At 36.6% G+C, this 19,724-nt stretch overlaps 1 protein-coding gene and 1 long non-coding RNA gene across 2 annotated transcripts in view; one reads left to right on the plus strand and one right to left on the minus strand.

Moving 5' to 3' along the window:
• PLA2G4A (phospholipase A2 group IVA) overlaps window positions 1-5,074 on the minus strand; it is a 160,003-nt gene extending 154,929 nt beyond the window's left edge. Inside the window, exon 1 of the mRNA XM_058701814.1 lies at window positions 4,846-5,074. The gene's annotated coding sequence lies outside the window, so the exon portion shown is untranslated. The remainder of the gene's footprint in view (window positions 1-4,845) is intronic.
• LOC131496334 (uncharacterized) lies at window positions 713-10,574 on the plus strand. The gene is made up of 2 exons (XR_009254440.1): window positions 713-910; window positions 9,431-10,574. It is a non-coding gene; the product is annotated as an uncharacterized LOC131496334 (long non-coding RNA).
• Window positions 10,575-19,724: the final 9,150 nt, after the last annotated feature.

Here is a 19,724-nt window from a genome sequence, read left to right on the forward strand (position 1 = left end):
CCCCTGGAGCCTGCTTCGGATTCTGTGTCTTCTTCTCTCTCCGTCCCTCCCTCACACTCTGTCTCTGCTTTTGTAAGCATTCAAACAAATTATAAATAAAAAGTTGGTTCTCGACAAATATGGATGCTATTTTTCCTACAAAACCTTCATAAAGAATCGTGTAACCCTTAGTCTTCATCTTCTCTACATGAAACAAGTCGAGATGTTCCTGGAGCTGTGGGACAGTCTACAAGGGTGTTGACCCACTTCCCTGAACCCTCCTCAACTTCTCTGGTTTTGTAGACTATGACAGTCTATGAGAATAAAAATGGCTTTCTTTCATTTTTCTATGCATCTCACCCATTTTTAAAGAACAGGTTTCAGGCAACAATAAGAACAATTTTCCAAAATTGAGAAAAGCAATAGTTATAGAATTTGTATTTCCAGTTTAATGTTTAGCCTTTGATATTAAGACCCCCCCCAACAGTTCAAAATTATTGAGGACCTTTTTTTTTTTTCAATATATGAAGTTTATTGTCAAATTGGTTTCCATACAACACCCAGTGCTCATCCCAAAATGTGCCCTCCTCAATACCCATCACCCACCCTCCCCTCCCTCCCACCCCCCATCAACCTATTGAGGACCTTTAATAAGGCCTTTGGTTATGTGAGTTATTTCTTTTTAAAAAAATTTTTTTTAATGTTTATTTATTTTTGACAGAGAGAGAGAGAGAGAGAGAGAGAGAGAGAGACCTAGCATGAGGGGGAGGGGCAGGGAGAGAGGGAGACACAGAATCTGAAGCAGGATCCAGGCTCTGAGTGGTCAGCACAGAGCCCCGATGTGGGGCTCGAACTCACGGACCATGAGATCATGACCTGAGCCGAAGTCAGACACTCAACCAATTGAGCCACCCAGGCGCCCCATGATTATGTGAGTTATTTCTATTGATATTTACCATATTCAAAATGAAAACTGAAAAATAAAGGATTTAAAAATCACATTGAAAGAGGCAATTCATAAACAAAGACACATGAGTGGCCAGTATAAAATTGCCCAACCTTATTTCTGAAAAAAATATACATTTGAACAAGATACCATTTTTCATATAACAACTAAATTTTTGGATTTATTGTTTGTCCCATGTGACTGATAACACGGTGTTAGCGTTATCATAGGGAAGTTCTACTCTCGCATACTGCTTCTAAATTGATACAATTTTTCTCAAGAGCAAAATGGCAACAATAATTGCTAACCTTCCGTGAAATTCTGTTGAGCATTTTTGAGAATCCTTCAAACACTCAATTATTATTATTACTCCTATTTTACAGTGGAGAAAAGAGTGCTTTGATAAAGCAACTGGCTTATGATCTTACAACTTGTAAGTAGTGAACTTTTGTTAAAACCTGGGCGTACACTCTTAAGAATCTATCCAAAGGAAGTACAATCTATCCAAAGTTGTGCACAAACATTTACATAAGGGTCTTTGCTAAAACGTTATTTGTAACAGTAGAAAACAAATCCACCTGAATATCCAAAAATCAATGATCAGCCAATATAACATTTCCACAGTCCAAAAATTACATGCTGGTGAGAAGCACTCTTATTCATGGGTAGATAGCCATTACTTGTCCAGTACCTGGCACACAGTAGGGACTCAATAATATTTGCTTCAGATAAGAATGAACACAAACTTATACACAAGTATAAAAAAATCATGTTTTAACAGACAATATCATGCCTGAGGGGTAAGCATGTTATAAAATAGCAAGAGTAGCGTGTTAAACTAATGAAATAAGGAGGCCGTTAGATAAGGTGACACTAACGCCTTGGTGGTCTACATAAGCAAACCAAAGTCCAAAACGGTCTAAAAACTAACCCTACATATTGAAACCTAAGGACAACCAACCACAAACAGCCAACTAGGCTTTAAACTACAGCCAATCAATAATTTTGTTACATTGATTCCACTCTTTCTTGATAGAAGTCTTTTTGGAGAGCCTGCTGGGGAAGTGCTTCTGTCCACTTTTGTTTTGCACTGTCTCGTTCCACTTAACTGTTGCTCAAATAAACTTTAAAAATTTTTGATATGCTTCAGCTTACGTTTTAACAAATGTAATCACAATTTTGTAAAATGTACCTGTGAGTGTATGTATAGAAAAATGTCTAGAAGTATAAACAGATGTATATAAATGAATTCCTGTCTCTTTGTCTCTGTACTGATGCCTAATAGTTAATAAATATTTGTTGACTGACTGAATGAATGAATGAATGAATGACATTTTAAAAACAGCCCTTGAGGAGGGGCACCTGGGTGGCTCAGGTGGTTGAATGTCCGACTTGGGCTCGGGTCATGATCTTACTGTTCATGAGTTCCAGCCCCACAAAGGGCTCTGGGCTGACAGTTCAGAGCCTGGAGCCTACTTCAGATTCTGTCTCCCCTTCTCTCTGTCCCTCCTCTGCTCATACTGTGTCTCTCTCTCTCTCTTTCTCTCTCTCTCTCTCTTAAAAATAAACATTGAAAAAAATTTTAAAAATAGCCCTTGAGTGGATTATAGGTCATTTTTTCCTTTCCTCCTTTGCAATTTTCTATATTTAATGAAATTTAAGCAGTGAGTATGAATTATCTTTGTAATAAACAAGAATATTATAAAACAATCATGCAGGGAAATATTGTTAGGAATTTTGGAATAAAAACAGCAAATACAGACATCCCATAATCCAATAAAATATAACTTGTATCTTATTTTCCTACTTGTTTTATGTGCTGCATCAACAATTAAAAATATCAGATGTTACAGAAAAATGGCAAGCTTAATATTACACAGTTAATTATTACTGGGGTTCAGTATAGAATCCAGGTCACTTGGTAGTTTTTTCCATTACACCACACTGCTTAGAGTCCCAGAACACTAATGAATGAATGACAGTATGGGCACTGCAATATTCACTGTTTAACAATTCTTCTTATCAGTGAAATGATTTGCCAATTATTTGATACGAGGAGAAAACTCCAAAGTTCTAAGAAGTACTACATGTGCATGTGACATGAATTGTTTTGGTGGGTTTGTGATCTTCCTAATGGTGTTTCCAAATTTGTACATTTTGGAAGAGCATACGTGCATTATTCTGGGGAATGGTCTATAGATTTCACAAAATTTGTAAAAGGGTCTGTGATTTAAAACAAAAAAAAGCAAAGTTGAGAAAAATTAGAGCTATAAAGTCTGCAAGCAAGAGGAGGGGAAAACACTGAAGGTAATTACAAGGCTTATGAGAGGAAAAGGAACCACAGCTAACTCTTGTCTTCCTCTTTTTTATTCCTGGAACTTGTGTTTTAATATACAAATGACATGGTTTTATGATTTTGCTTTCTAAGTAGTGACACCAGGAAAGACACTGCTGGGTTACGAACACAGGCCAAATTAGCTCTACGGAATGAACTTTTTATCAGGTACTAGGATATCTATTTAATAATTTTCCTTTTCCTATTAAAATACAAATGCAAAATACTTCAAAAGTGACTTACAATGTTAAAAGGACTGTAAGTCACAATTGGGGTGTTTTGCATTTATGTTTAAGTAGGAAAAGGAAAATTATTAAATAAGATTCTTAGTTTCTTGTTCCATAAAATGTGCTTCCCTTTCAGGAAGTCTGCAAAGCTGCTTTCAGCAAATGCAGAATGCACACTTCTCTGTGCATTTCACAATTATTGCTTAATTTAAAATTTAACTCTTCCTTTGCTCAGTGAAAGCAGCAAATACTTGCTTCTTATCCCAACATCAAACTTGGTTGGCAGGGTCTAGGGACCTCCAGGAATAAAATTTTAAAATTCTTAACAGGGTTTGTTTCACTACGATTCCCTGCAAATATCTCTTCAGCTTCAATTCCAAATTTCTGAAACAAACAGAAATAAAACACAAATCCTCCTTGAACTCAAAGGGTTGTACATGCAAATATCCTAACCAAGAACTGACACCCATCCAGATGAGATGCCTGTACTATATACTCTCCATGTGCCTTGGCCGAATAAATGCTTACATCATCAACCAGTGTGACCAGCGTTTCTTGTTCTACTCTTTGAGATGAAAATCATTATTTTTAACACTCCAATTATTGTAAGTTCTAGGAGACTTACATAGGTTAAGCCACTCTTATTTCAAAGCCAAATGCCTTTTTTAACTTTTTCTAAAACAAAGGTACCAAAATAGTATCCACACTCAAAACGTAACTTTGGTATTTGCTCAAAACTTGCTCAGGATCTAGCTCTGTTCTCCAGGCTCGTCAATTAACTTAGGGAAGGGCAAATCGGAATACCAGTGGTTTTACAATTCCTTTTTCAACATGGTCTTTCTTTTCTCCTGACACTGCAGCATATGAAAAACCCAGGAACGCTTTGCATAAGTAATCGAAAGGACTTTTTTTTTTTTTTTTTTTTTTTTTTTTAATTAAAACGTTAACAGAGCCCACAGACTCCATCGCTAAGGAGTATTAGTGGCTGTCAAAAACCACACCGCTCTAGTCCGGGATCGGTAACCTCAGGGAGGCATCACGTGGAGCTCTAACAAGAGCCACCTCACTGCCCTGTCGAACGGTCGCTTTCTTTGGGGGCTCTAAGTAAGGGAAACCCCTTGTCGTTCCATTCGCCCATGCCTTTAGACCCCGGGAAGCAAGCTGGCATTTGTTACGAAGAAATTAAGTGCCCTGATCTGAGTCTCCTTTCCAAAAGGCAGAGGAGAGGCAGACTTTGTAAAGCAGCGAACCACCGGTTTCCCTCCGTCCTTTCTCCCTTTCAAGTCAGATAGGAACTTAAAAGCTAAGGAGCGTGGGGGGAGAGAAGTGAGCGGGGCAAGAGTAAATATATTGCTTACTGTTCCCAGAGTTACATGAGATTCTTCAGGCTCCTTTATGCCTCTAGCTTTCTGTCAGGATCCTTTTTCAGCCGGGACGACAGAGGAGTTCAAGTCCAATCCTTGGTAGGAGGGGCTAAACTGTGGGCTGGTTTCCTTCAGTCTTCGCAGCTGTTTTAAGGTGGAATGAAAGACGAAGCGAGGGAAAGCAATGTTCTCGAAGAAGCGGGTATCTTAAATGTAAATGTTAACTTCTCAGAACCGGAGTCTGAAGTCCCAAAACATGCTTAAATAGTATGTAAGTGAGCTGATCTGAAACCACGTGGATGCTACTGTGTGTATGTGTCTGGAAGCACGTCTTATCCTTAAGTAGTTACAGCTGCCTCTCCACCGCCCCCCCCCAACAAGTAACAAAATTGAAAAGATGAATAACCTAGAGCATTTTTGCATTCTTTAAAAGGGCAAAGTTTATAACAAACCCAAAATATAAAATGGATACATTTTGAAGAATAGAAGACCACTTTAATTATTGCACTATGTGTTAACTAACTTGGATTTAAATTTTTAAAAATGCAATGGAAAAATATCAGAATGATATAATCGTTGGGTTAGATCACTGGGTTAGATAATTATAGGTTTATTAATTAACACATTTAAAAATTTTCTAATTTGGTAAATTGACTACAATTGTAGTATCCCATTACCTCTTTATAATATATACAATAACTTTATATATATGATATATAATAAAAGTCAACCTAGTTTTAAACTGAAATAAAACAGTACTAAATATATTTTAAAAGTATATAATCTACTCAAATATTTCCTCCCCAAACTCAAAACACCTGAGTTGGTAACTGAGTGTAAATTTAGGATTAAGAGCATACCAAAGGCTGTAATACACCTGTTGAGATATAGAGGGAAAAATCAAATCACGTTAAATTACAAGTTGGCAACACAAATTGAAAAACCCGGTATCACAGTAATAAGGGAGGTGTACTGTTTAGATTTATCCAAATTCCGCAAGAATGGATCAGTGTCTTTAAAGATTGACATATTCATTTAGTATATCATGTTTTCAGGACCTTCTAGTTTTGCTTTTATCAAATGCTGAGCACATTCTCCTAGCTCTCTTGTAACATTTTCAAAGAATGTAACTTCTGCAAACTCTGTCATTATGGCTTCTCGATCATCTGCTTTCTGCAGCCCAAGAATCAACTCCTTTTTGTTTTTTTGGTTTTTTCCCCCCATAAATGCAACCTGGCATACTATATATCTCTCCTTCCTAAAAAAGGCCTGTAGTGTCTCAGGGGATCAAGATATTTTTCTTTTCAAAGAAGACCCTGAATTTCTTGAAAGGTGGTGTGTGTGCAACAGAGGAGCAGAGAACACGTTGCTATTTCTCACCCCTCCCCCCGGGGTATAATTGGTGAAAGAGTATGTTTCACAGGGCAAGTTCATCCTACGACTCTGACAGAAAAAGACTCCCTTTTCATGAGCTTCATACTGTTCTAGTCAGTTTGATAATCAAAAGTTGTAGCTCTCAATACTCGGAGAGAGAGGATTTCTAATATGTTACATGTTAAAAATAGGAAAATGTTTTGATTAAAGGCTTTTAAAGAAAAATTCAGTATATGCTATGGCTAGAGTGAAAACATATGGGGAGATGTTTGCCTCTTTGCAAACTTACTAAATGAGACCGACTTATTTCCATACTTGCAGTGAACAAAAGCTTCTGCAAGTATGTCTCCCCCTCTCTATAACTGATATAGACCACCTCCCATTGCTTCACTCTGTGTCCTCTGTGCCCACATCCATTTTGGCTCCTTACCTATGATCTCACTGTTTACACAGACCTGTAAATGGATGGTACAAATTCAGATTTACTACCTTCACTTTGTCTTATTTTCTCCAAAATTATGTTACTGGCTCCAAGGACCTCCACCTCCACTAGGTGAGAGAGACACTGCATGCATAGACTGCCTCAGGCTGTAGGACCAATTAGATCTGAAGACCCCTCTTCCCTGGGCCTGTGATCAATGAAGATCATTTAGGAGGACTACAGGTGCAACCCATCTGAAACTGAAGGTGTGGTAGCAGCCCCTTTAAATCCAGTCCCTCCTTTTGCATTATTACTAGTCAATGAGTTTCATACCATTTGTTACTCATCAACATCTTAAAATTTTAGACTGGGAATAATAAGCTCTAATAATAAGCCCTAATAATAACTAGCACTGGATAAGTAAGCAAATGGAAAGTCCTAGAAGTGGCTGAAGTAATTAATAAGGAAGTACCTACTTGTCAAAACTCATGGCTCAAAAAATAGAAAAGAAGAACTTGATGTTTTTATAATTGGCTTTTCTTTATATGAAGTTGCTTTCTATTTTTTTACAACTTCTGCTTCACGTATCCTATATTCTTAACTACGCAAAAACGATTTGTCTCCTATGAGCTTGGGCTTGAGGAATGAGATACTATTTGTAGTAAAATCCATACATTCAGTGAAAATGATTAGCTAGTATGCTAATTGATACTCAGAGTGCTAAGAGTTGGATAGGAAAGTTTAATCCAAACTGCAGATAGAGAAGATTCTAAATGTTCACCGATTTGCTCAGAATAATATGTCCTTCTTGTCCACTATGGTTGAGTATTCTGGTGCATTCTGCAACTGTATTTATAGTAAAATAATAACCTGGTATTCTTACTACTTATCTGTCTGTGAACATCATTCATGTGAGTCATTCCTGTCTTTAAGTACTAACAAAATCAAGTTAGTAAAACTCCTGAATCAAAGAAAATCGAAGACATTCTCACCTGTGAATTTTTTTTTGGCATCCAGCTAATTGACCCTCATCTTTGTCTCAGCACAGAAATGGATTCTCCTTGCGCACCTTTCCCTTAAATTCCACTGAAATAATCATCCTGCAAAGCTTAACTCAATTGCCACTTTGGAAAATTTCTCTACCAGCTCCCCTTTCCGGCATAAAAAAATCTTTCCACTTGAGAAAGAACATTCATTCGAGCCCTAGTCAATTTGTTTTATACTTGGCCATGAAAGCAAAAATATTTTATGGTCTATGATGACAGGAAACAAGCTTTCTTCATTCTAATCAACCCTTTCCCCCACTCCCCAAGTCCGCATGATATTAGGGGCTCAAAGGATATGTGTTGAATCTGTTATCTATGATTTTGGGCTCAAAAATATCTGGAACCTGACACCCAGATAACATTCTACTTGCTGCTGCATTTTCATCATTACTAAAGAAGAGAAAGTTTAGTTTTTCTAGTCCCCCCCCCCACCAATGGTAGTAAAATTCCTGGTAATATGAAGCTAATCAGAAATTAGGAGTGGAACAGACTCTAATTAAAATGTATTTATAATAAATTTAATAATTAGGTGGCATGATGAAAGCACAGATCTAGAAAGTATTTGTGAACTATAAGAACTATATTTGAATAGCTAAATATCTACTAGAATCACCTGTACTTTTCATATACATTGACCACAGCCATACATTTACATCAATATTTTGACCTGAAAAGTGGAAGCAATAATTTTCTCGTAATTATTATTTTTATTAAAAAAATTTTTTTTAACGTTTATTTATTTTTGAGACAGCGAGAGACAGAACATGAATGGGGGAGGGTCAGAGAGAGAGGGAGACACAGAATCCGAAACAGGCTCCAGGCTCTGAGCTGTCAGCACAGAGCCCGACGCGGGGCTCGAACTCACGGACCGCAAGATCATGACCTGAGCCGAAGTCGGACGCTTAACCGACTGAGCCACCCAGGTGCCCCTCTTAATTATTATTTTTAATTGAACATGTTAGGAATACTACTTCTTTAAAATGTTTTCCTTCTTAATTTTTTTTTGATATAGTAAGAGGACTATAACAAATAAAGCACTAGTAATATCACTGTTACTCTTTAAATAGAACCTATAAGGAGCTAGGTAGTTTGTATTATTACTACATTTGTAGCATCCTTCACTATAATCATGAAATTAGGCATTATTATCTTTATTTGGAATCCTAATATTACATAAACCCAGAAAATTGGCAGTGAAGTTAGAATTTCAATCCAAGTCTGGCAAACTTGACAATTTTTCCAGTATATCATACTATCTCATAGCAAGTGTTGTTGAACCATCTGTTCAGCTTTGTGCCAAGCCAACCAAATCCCTGACGGTGGTGGTGGTGGTAGAGCCACTGGTAGGAAATGAAACCTGTAAGTAGCCAGGCTAGAACATTCCATCACTCTCTTCTTCATCAGCAAATGGTCACTCTCTTGCCTCTCCTTCCCACTCCCAACTCCTTCATTCATCTTTGGGTTTCTATATTCAAAATTTTTATATCTACAGTTTCCTTATCATTTTGCTGTGAAATATTAATTTATACTCTTACATTACTATTACTCTCATATATTATCATTGGGGTTCACCCCTGCATCTCCTTTCCCCTCTTAACATCACCATAGACTTCATTCCCAGAAAAAACTTCCCTACAAGTCAGATCATTTTATCGCCAGACTCCTACCATGCAGTTTTCTCCACCCTTCTATGGACTTCTACTACTATACCTTAAAAATATTTCTTTTTTTCTTACAGATAAAGAAGTGAAAATCAAATCACGATCCCTTTGGATTTTATCACAAATTGTAAATTTATATTGTACAATTAGAATGGGTCATACATTCAACAATTAATGTGACTTAATACACAGTAGAAAATTGTGACTACAGATACACCACGTTCAGGAACTTTTGACAAAGCCAAGTTGTCCAATGTTTAACCTACTCAAGGAAATAATTTAGCAAGTTGTTTTCTGCTAAGATCCCCCTTAATTTGGTAAAGAAAATGCTTGGCTAGTTTTAGCAATTCTGTCAGAATGGGCACCAGCCCAATTACATGGATCAGAGACCAACTTGCCAGCACTTAACAGAATTTTAAAAATGCTTGTGCTCTTGGAATTTAAATAGGCTGATGACCATGAGAGGATCTGAGCCCATGTCCTTTGCTTTGAAGGTAATCCTGAATAGGAAGAATTACTACTAAGTTAAAGTCTAGGCTTCTTCAAGTAACTGAGCTCTGAGAGATGTCAGTAGTGTTTTCATAAGAGGGCTAAGATAGTAACAGCATTCCTGTACTTATGTCTATAAAACCAGTGACTAAGCATCTTCAAAAGCACTTTTGCTATTTGTCCAAATATGTTGTCATGCCCAAGAATTTCTCTTTGGAAAATCTTCCATATATAGATAGATAGATAGATAGATAGATAGATAGATAGATAGATAGATATGGATATAGATATAGATATCATTGATATGTCATTGTTCTCTGATGAAAACACAATGAAAAAAAAGCAAGTAACTCTTAATCTTCACCCAACTAACAAAGATAGTCACATACTAGAATTTAATTTCATAACATTTAATCTAACCTTTAATTTCAGTTTGTCCCAAATCTGTTTTTTAGGTAGAGTGAAATTTGAGATAATTCACAACAACTGTAACAAAATTCCAAAAACTGCTATGAAAAAGCCAAACACTCATCATAATCAAATCCATTCCAAATTAACAAAATGATCCTACTGTTTTACTTATATATAGATAGGACCATTGAGGAGAACGTTGCTAACACAAAATAATTAAATATTTCTCAATTAATATCCTACTGAGATACTTTTAATTTCCTGAAAATAGCAGCAGACTGGTTCAAAAACTGAATTAAAAACAAAAGACTAATATCCTAACCAGTTGTATGCCCGTTCTTGCTTATAATTTGATACAGGTAAAGAAAACATTATAATATCAAATAATATTTTGATTTATCACTAAAATAGGAAGAGAGAAAAGAGTGTGACTATTTTGCTACAAATAATAGTTCTAGAAAAACAATTTCCCTTTCATTTGGTTCTGTAGATATTTCCATTTTACCTAACACTCATTCTCATTTTGTAATAAATGCATGGTTTGTTACATATGGTCATTTGTTTTGGAATGTTCTGCCAACCCTTATATAGCATTCTCTTTGCATATAACATACATTTAATAAATAGCATCCATTCACCAATAATAGGATTCATTCATTTGATCACTCATATACAATAATTTTTAAATATCTATGCTGGAAGATCCTTTTTAAAATCTAATTTACTTGGGAAGGCAAAACTTAAGTTACACTGTTAAACTCATTGGCCAAGTCACTTCATCCCTTGAAAATAAGAAGCTTATCTGTTTTGTGATAAGATTGGCTCCTAAAAAGTCCTGAAAACATAGTCCAACTTTACCCAGAACTTAATGTAGGCATTCCCCTGCAGTCTTGCCTATGTATCATGTGCCTAGCATATTATTAGGGGCTAGAGAGAGAGTAAACTGCATTAACAAAGTTCATATTTTCATGGATCTTATATCTTAGTGAATGGGGAGGCAAGGAACAAAATAAACAAGATGGTGACAAAAAAAAAAAAAAAATCAACATGTCCAGGAAAGTTCTCTCTGAAGATACATGTCAATTGAGACTTAAAAGATGAAAATAGCCATGAAACTGAGTGTGAGAAGAATATAATACAAGCACAGAAACCTGTATTGGTGGCATGAAATATGAAAGATGTGTATGACTGAAAACCATTCTAAGTGTCCTGAGCAGGAAGTGCTAGAGGGAGGAAATAGAGACAAGGGAGCACTAAGTTAAATCTGAAAATCCCCAAACTGGGCCATGAAACCAGGATTGGGATTTTATGGGTTGTTATAAATTTAAGTAGAAAAGGCAAAGACTGGAATTCATGGTTGGCAGGAAGAACAAAGGCAATTGTAGGAGATGAGAGTTTGTGGGGAGAGCAATAGGAGGGAGGTAAATTTAGAAATGTATGTTGGGGGTCAGGCTTTAAAATTTCTTATAAAAAATAAAATAAATAAAAATAAAAAATCTTTAATAATATAGAAATTTAGACATTTTCCTGCAGTGAATAAGAAACTTCCCAGTTATCAAAGTTGGTAGTGGTTAGTTGCACCATTTTGTTTTAATTTTGGTAGCCCATTACTTGTCAGAGATGGATTTTGATGTTTTGGATCTCAGCAGGGGAATGGCACTGTTAAACTAGTAATCTGGAAGACAGGATAGACTGAGGGGTAGAGACAGTGATGTGGGGAGGGAGAAACCAAAGTCATTACTGTGTCAAGACTTCCTGAAGAAGAGGAAGCCTATCAAGATGGAAAGGATGGAAATGGAGGGTTGAAAAAATTCAACAAAAGTCAACTGTATGAATAAATCAGACCATACTACATGGTAGGGGAAGATAATCTGTATAAGATTGTTCAAATTTAGAGGCTTAATGTTTTATACATAGTATATTTAATAATGTCTTATTAAGATTTATGATTTAATCTTCAAGTTGCTGTTTGTCTCATGAACTTACATCTGAAAACAAGTCAGTTTATTCTTAGTTGGAATCAGTATTTCCCCCTGAAAGTTGTGAAAAAGAACTCAGGAAACACAGAGATTTGGGATTATAAAACATGTCCTCTGTTTTTAAGTCCTCAGAGCAGCAGACATGAGTGCTTAGGGAAGAAAGTCTTCCCAGTACATGGGAATCATACACTAGATTTGCAAGTGACCTCTGGGATGAACTGGGGTCCTGACAGCATTGCCCCAGGCCACGCTGTTATCATTCCACTGGAAGGACAGGATGCAATGGACTCTGGGAGGGTGAGTGCTTTACCCAAGATTGAACATCAAAGTCAGACTTTAAATCAAACCTTTGACCTCCAATTACGTATGTCTTTTTATAGCCATTTCCCATTGGCTATTCACAGATAAATTGAGCCCAAGAAGTCAAAGAAAAAGCTCCCAAGTAAATAGGAAATGAGAAAGTTTGGAGTTTTAATATACACATTCTTTGTTTTATTTCCTGCCAAATTATTGTTAAAAAAAATTCATACTAAATAGGTTAGAAGCTCATTGTTGAACATTTTGAAAGTGCATGTACCATCCTTTTGTATTGAGTTCTCCTGGCTATGGGTACATTCTCCTTCTCCATTCCCAACCATGACTTCATGTTCCATCGACAAAGAATTTTTTAAGTTTTATGAATACTAAAGCAGCCAGTACAAAGCATGGAGATTACTAACCTCAACTCCTTACTTCCTTTCATTTCCCCTGTCAGTTATGTTTGCAAAGCCCAAATTGTTATAGAGAATTATGAGAGGAAGCAAACATGGAGACAAGGTAGAAAAGATCCAGGTGATTTGTTTATTTACAGAGTACTGGTAACTCCCATCCCTCAGATCAAGAGCAGGTAGCAAGACTGTCGGGGAATGGCTATCTGGCCATATGGTAGAAGATAATTTTCATAAGATTGATGATTCATACAATCTAGTAATTCCACTACTGGGTATCTACCCAAATAATATGAAAACACTAACTGAAAAAAAAAAAGAAAAGAAAACACTAACTGAAAAAGATAGGGGTGCCTGGGTGGCTTAGTCGGTGAAACATCCAACACTTGGTTTTGCCTCAGGTCATGATCTCATGGTTGGGCCCTGCATCAGGCTCTGCATTGGCAGCGTGGAGCCTGCTTGAGATCCCCTCTCTCTCTCTCTGTCTGCCCCTCCCCTGCTCATGCTCTCTCTCTCAAAATAAATAAATTTTGAAACAAACAAGCAAAACAGATATATGCACACCTATGTTTATTGCAGTGTTATTTATAATAGATAAGATATGGAAGCAACCTAAGTGTCCATCAATAGATGAATGGTTAAGGAAGATGTGATAAATCTTTACAATGGAATATTACTCAGTCACAAAAAGAAAGATATCTTGCCACTTGTGACAACATGGATGGACCTAGAAAGTATTATGATATGAAATAGCATGTGAAAGCATTATGAAATAAGTCAGACAGAAAAAGACAAATGCCATATGATTTCACTTATATGTAGCATCTAAAAAACAAAGTAAATAAATAAACAACAACAGCAACAACCAGAAACAGATCCATAAATATAGAGAACAAATTGGTGGTTGCTAGAGGGGAGAGGGAAGGAGAGATGAACAAAATGAGTGAAAAGGAATAGGAGGTACAGGCTTTCACTTATGGAATGAATAAGTCATGGGATAAAAAGTATAGCATTGGGAATATAGTCAATGGTATTAAAATAGTGTTGTATGGTGACAGATGGGAGCTACACATAGGGTGAGCATAGTATAACATACAGAATTTCATATCGCTATTTTGTACACCTGAAACTAATGTAACATTGTGTGACAACCATACTTCAATTTTTTTAAAAGTTGCTAAATGCTTAAAAAAAAAAAGTTTGATGATTCAGAGACTCCATTTAAAATTAGGGACTTTTTGGGGGCACCTGGGTGGCTCAGTCGATTGAGCGTCCGACTTCAGCTCGGGTCAAGATCTCATGGTTCACGAGTTCGAGCCCCACATCGGGATCTGTGCGGACAGCTCAGAGCCTGGAGCCTTCTTCAGAATCAGTGTCTCCCTCTCTCTCTGTCCCTCACCTACTCTCCTCTGTCTCTCTGTCTCAAAAATAAATAAACATTAAAAAAATAAATACAATTAGGGACTTTTGTGCCCTATTCATAGTAAGTAATACATATGATTACATAGTAATACATAAGTAATACATGGCGATACATATTAACTATTTAATAATTTATTAAGATTAATCTTAAAAGTACCATTTACTTCAAGAATTAATACATGAAAAAGAAACAAGCTTATTCTTAGTAGGGAACAGTTTTGCTACATGAAAATTTGAAAAACAATCTGAAGAGGAAAGAAGAGATGAGATTACAAAATGCAGGGTGCCCGAGATAACATTGGGCTGTATCTGCAGGCATTCCCAGAACTCAAGATTGGGGTAGAGACAGAACAGCTCTCAAATTTCAAGGCATAATGTGGCTTGGGTATGGGATGATCATTGGTAACCAGAATATATCAAAATCAGAGGATTCTATTTAAATGTCTGGAATTTTACAAGATCCACAGGGTGCTTGTGCAATCTTGACAATTTTAAGTGGAAAGAAATTTCGATAATGCTTGAAATTAAATTTTCTAGCCAGATAAGGGCCAGGAACAATTCGATTTTTATTTAGGAAAATAAAAGAAATGTGACATCTTACATCCTGTGTTACAGAAGTCATAGCCACTGTTCCTAGTTCCATAGAAGAAAGAGAATAAAAATCACACATGCCCCCACCTAGAGATAACATTGGCTAATAATTTGTTGTATATCACTCTGTTTTTTATTCTATGCACTTACATATCATTTTAATACCATTGTAATATACCTGTTTTTAATCTTTATTTTTACCTATGGAGGCACGTTAAAAATATTTTTCCATGCTAATAAGATATATTTTAATGGTTGTACAATATCACAATGTATGGACACACTATAATTTATTATTAAAGGATGACTTATTTCAATATATGCTGTTTCCACTTGTTCTCTTTTATAAGCAAAACTTTGATAAACATTTTTGTAACTAATTTTGGCTCAGATTCACAATTAAAAAAATTTTTTTAACGTTTATTTATTTTTAAGAGACAGAGAGAGACAGAGCATGAGTGAGTGGCGGGTGGATGCTAGAGAGAGAGGGAGACAGAATCTGAAGGAGGCTCCAGGCTCAAAGTCACGAACGAGGAAATCATGACCTGAGCTGAAGTCAGATGCCCCACTGACTGAGCCACCCAGGCGGCCCTCAAATTTATAATTAATTGAAGAGGTAAGTTTTGATATGAGAAGTAATGGGAAAGTTAACATTTGTATGTTTCCTTGTGGGAAACAGTCTGGATCAAGCAGATGGATGGAAAATATTCTCATCCAAAGGGATGTAGTAGGTAGACAGAAGTTTGGATACAGCAAACACTTATTGAGGTCCAGAAAACAGTTATAGTATTTCATTTAATTTTCAACCGCACCGTGGAAGGGTATTATCCACACTTTATAAATGGGAAACTAAGGCTTATGATTAAATTGCCTAAGGTAAATTACTAAGTATTTGAGCAGAGATCCAAAGTCAAGTCTTCCTGATTTGAAAGACCATGGTTTTTTTGTTGTTGTTGTTTGCTTCAGGTTCTTTTTTTTTTTTATCTATATAACTTAAAACAAGTTTAGCGAAACTCACCATTTTGCACAGGCAGAACTTCCTAATAATTATAACATTTATTCTGCTCTAAAACATGTAAGGACGACTTGACTTTCATACTTCGTGAAAGTATCACCACAATAACTTTAGTTAACATCCATAATCTCATAGAGATATGAGACGAACAAAATTAAAATGTTTTTTTCCCTATTATGAGAACTTTTAGGATTTACTCTTTTAGCAACTTTCACCTATACCATACAGCAGTGTTAACTAAAGTCATCATGTTGTACATGACATCCCCAGTGTTTATTTACCTTATAGCTGGAATTTTGTACCTTTTGACCCCTTTCGTCCAGTTCCCCCACCCTCCATCCCCTGGCTCTGGTAACCACAAATCTGGTCTCTTTTTCTATGAATTTGGGTCTTTTGGTGATTTTTTAATTCCACATGTAAGTGAGAACATATAGTGTTTGTCTTTTTCTGACTTATTTCACTTAGCATAATGCCCTCAAGATCCATCCATGTTGTGACAAATGGCAGAATTTTTCCTTTTTTATAACTGAACAATATCCCATTCTATATATATAGTTAGATAGACAATTTAGGTTGTTCTATGTCTTGACTCTTGCGAACAATGCTGCTACAAACAAGGAAATGTAGATATCTTTCAACAAAGTATTTCCACTTCCTTCAGATAAATACTCCAAATTAGAATTTACTAGGTCATTTATTGGGTCAGTTAGAATATACTACCATATGATATGGTGGTTCTATTTTTAATTTTTTCCCAGGAACTTCCATACTGTTTACCATAGTGGCTGAACAAATTTATAATCCCACTAGCAAGGCACAAGGGCTCTCTTTTCTCCACATTCTTGCCAGCACCTGTTATTGCTTGTCTTTTTGATGATAAGACATTCCAACAGATGTTAGGTGATATCTCACTGAGGTTTTGACTTGCATTTCTCTGAAGATTAGTGATGCTTAGCACCTTTTCATCTACCTATTGGCCATTTGCATGTCTTCTTTGTATATTCAGGATCTTAGTTCATTTTTATTTGAATTTTTTTTTTTTTTGCTTTTGAGTTACACGAATTCTTGATATATTTTGGATAGTAACCCTTGTCAGATATGTGATTTGCAAATAACTTTATTATCCCATAAGTTGTCTTTTCATTTTGTTGATCATTTCTTTTGCTGAGCAGCTTTTAATTTGATGTATTCCCATTTGTTTATTTTGGAAAAACTCTTCTTGGTATGGTAGGTGTCCCATATTGAGGTTCTGGAATGAATGTTTGAGACTCTGTGACATACTTCAACTAGACGGTTGATGACAGCAAGGTTTCTTAGCCATTTCTGGGGGTGTGCTACGGTGAAATGATTGAAAGTAAGGTAAGCAGAAGAAGAGTTCTATCAAATGGAGGAAATCATGATAGAAAACAGCCCCATCCCAAGCAGTTAAGACAAGAAAGAAAACAGGTGGTTGGGCGGAGCAATGCTTACAAAAGCCAAGAAGCAGTCACAAACATTTCCAAGACTAGCAGACCAAAAAATGCAGTTTGTGTGTACAAAACCCGGGAAAGATTCCTAATAATATACTTGTTGTAAACATATTTGTTCATCCAGATCATGATCACTTTCAGGCCCTCATTTTGAAATAAGAAGAGGGAAGGAAAAGGAGGGGCATATAAAGAAAATAAACTGCTCCAATTCCTGAATCTTATGAATTTAGAGAGGACACTGACCCTGAAAATCACCTAAGAAAACTCTTACCAGTTTCTAAACGAGGAACTGAGACATGAACTGCACACTGATTTGCATTCACCCACTCCGTGATCTTTTAGTGGACCACTAGTATATCTAAAAAATGTAATGAATTGTAAGCAGCATTTAGTACACCCCTCAAATTTGATGCCATCTCAAACTCCCCAGTGCTCTTAAGATCCATGGACTCAAAACCCTAGTTATACTTGAATGAATGCTCTCCTTGTCATCTCACACCCAATGAGACTTTTTAAGTTCTGTCCTTTTTTTTCTTCCTCAATGTCTCCTAAATTATTTTTACTTTCTTTTTTAGTTCTGGGGACATACAGCACTGCAGTTCTTCACAATTCCACAGCTGGTGGACTATGATCACCCCCTAACAGGTCTCTCTGTGATTCAGCCTGTGCAGCAGTAGCCAGAGTAGTGAGAATAATGATCTCCAAGATCATATCCACCGTAGCATATGACATTTTAGGCTCTCACTCAGAAACTTTAATGGTTCTCCATCACCTAATAAGTCAAAAAAAGTTCACAGCAATCAGGAACTGTCTGCTCCCTGGCAGGAAATCCTCCTTCTTATACACATATCTGTGAGTTCAACTCCATCCGTGCTGTGATCCTGGGCAAACTGGACAGAACCCAGCGTCGTTTCCCAGCCTTGCTAATCACTAGATGTATGGCTTTGTTTCTGCTCTTTATTGATTCTGAGCTGCAATTTACTTGTCTCTAAAGGATAGATGATTTCACTGCTTACCACACTGACTTGCTATGAGAATTAACAGACGTGATTGAAGTAAAGAACTTGGCACGTATCAGACATACACATACACTTTACTCTTATTTTATATAGTCGCTCTGCCTAATTTCACAAAGGATTTGAATAAGCTATCATCTACTTAGTCTTTCATTAATTTATTCAATCAAAAAAAATAGAACACTTCCCTGTGTCAGATGCTATATCGGTAACTTGGGATATAAAGAAAAATAAGACATAAATCTCTCACCTTGAAAAACCACACATAGCAGCAAAAATAAAAATACAAACATAAAGCAATGTGACTATATGGGAATAGTAATATACTATGCATTCAGGGAGGGATCCCTGAGTAAGGACTCCTAAACTCCTCCATGATTTGGGAGTTGGATTAAGGAGTATGGGACACCTGATTTCAACCAACAGGCAAAGATGAGTAAAAGGTATAAAGGCAAAGAGGAAACAGGAGCCTGCCACAGGTAGGTGGTAGACCACCAGAAAAATTATTACAGTTACTATAAAGTCCTATACCAGAAAACACTGCCTCAGATCCAAGATAACTTCTGGTTCCTTACTTACAGCAAACTTTATTCAATTCTAGCATTGTTCAGCTTATCCGTGACTGGATCTCACACATATGCCCACACCCAGCCCCTGGACTCCTCCTCTTTGAACTAACTCTCAACTTCCATAAACCTCAGAATTGTGGTTTGAGTTCCTGAGATCCTTCCTCCCAGGATCCTCATTCTCCCTTAGCCAACTTGCATACTTAAGTCATTTGTTTCTTGCCTACTCCTTCTTGACCACATTGGCCTCCCAGGGTTTTTGACTTAGTCTGTCTGCTGGGAATTGCTCTGTCAGACTATGTTCATCCCGGTCATATATCCCTGGGTATATGCTTGTGACTCCTTCTTGACTTCAGGTCTTTGTTTAAATGTCACATCTTCAAAGAGCCCTCCCCTACTCATGTCCCTTCCCACTACCAAATTGAAAAGAACAATCAGTCTCTCTTCCATGTGATTCCCTTTAATTTCTGCATTGCAATTACCATCTAGCAATTTTTTCACTTGTTTATTCATTTAGTCAGAAACAAACTCCTTTCACTGGGATTTAAGTTTCGTAAGGTTTCAGGCCTCATCCAAGTGCTAAGAACATTTCTTGGGACATAGTAAATTGTCAATAAACATTAGATTAATTAAGAAGTGAATGAATGAATGAATGAATGAATGAATATCTCTGCTCTGCCAGCTGACCATAAATTCCTGCTCTCCA

This window comes from Neofelis nebulosa, chromosome 15 (assembly GCF_028018385.1).
Source record: "Neofelis nebulosa isolate mNeoNeb1 chromosome 15, mNeoNeb1.pri, whole genome shotgun sequence".
Lineage (NCBI taxonomy): Eukaryota > Metazoa > Chordata > Mammalia > Carnivora > Felidae > Neofelis > Neofelis nebulosa.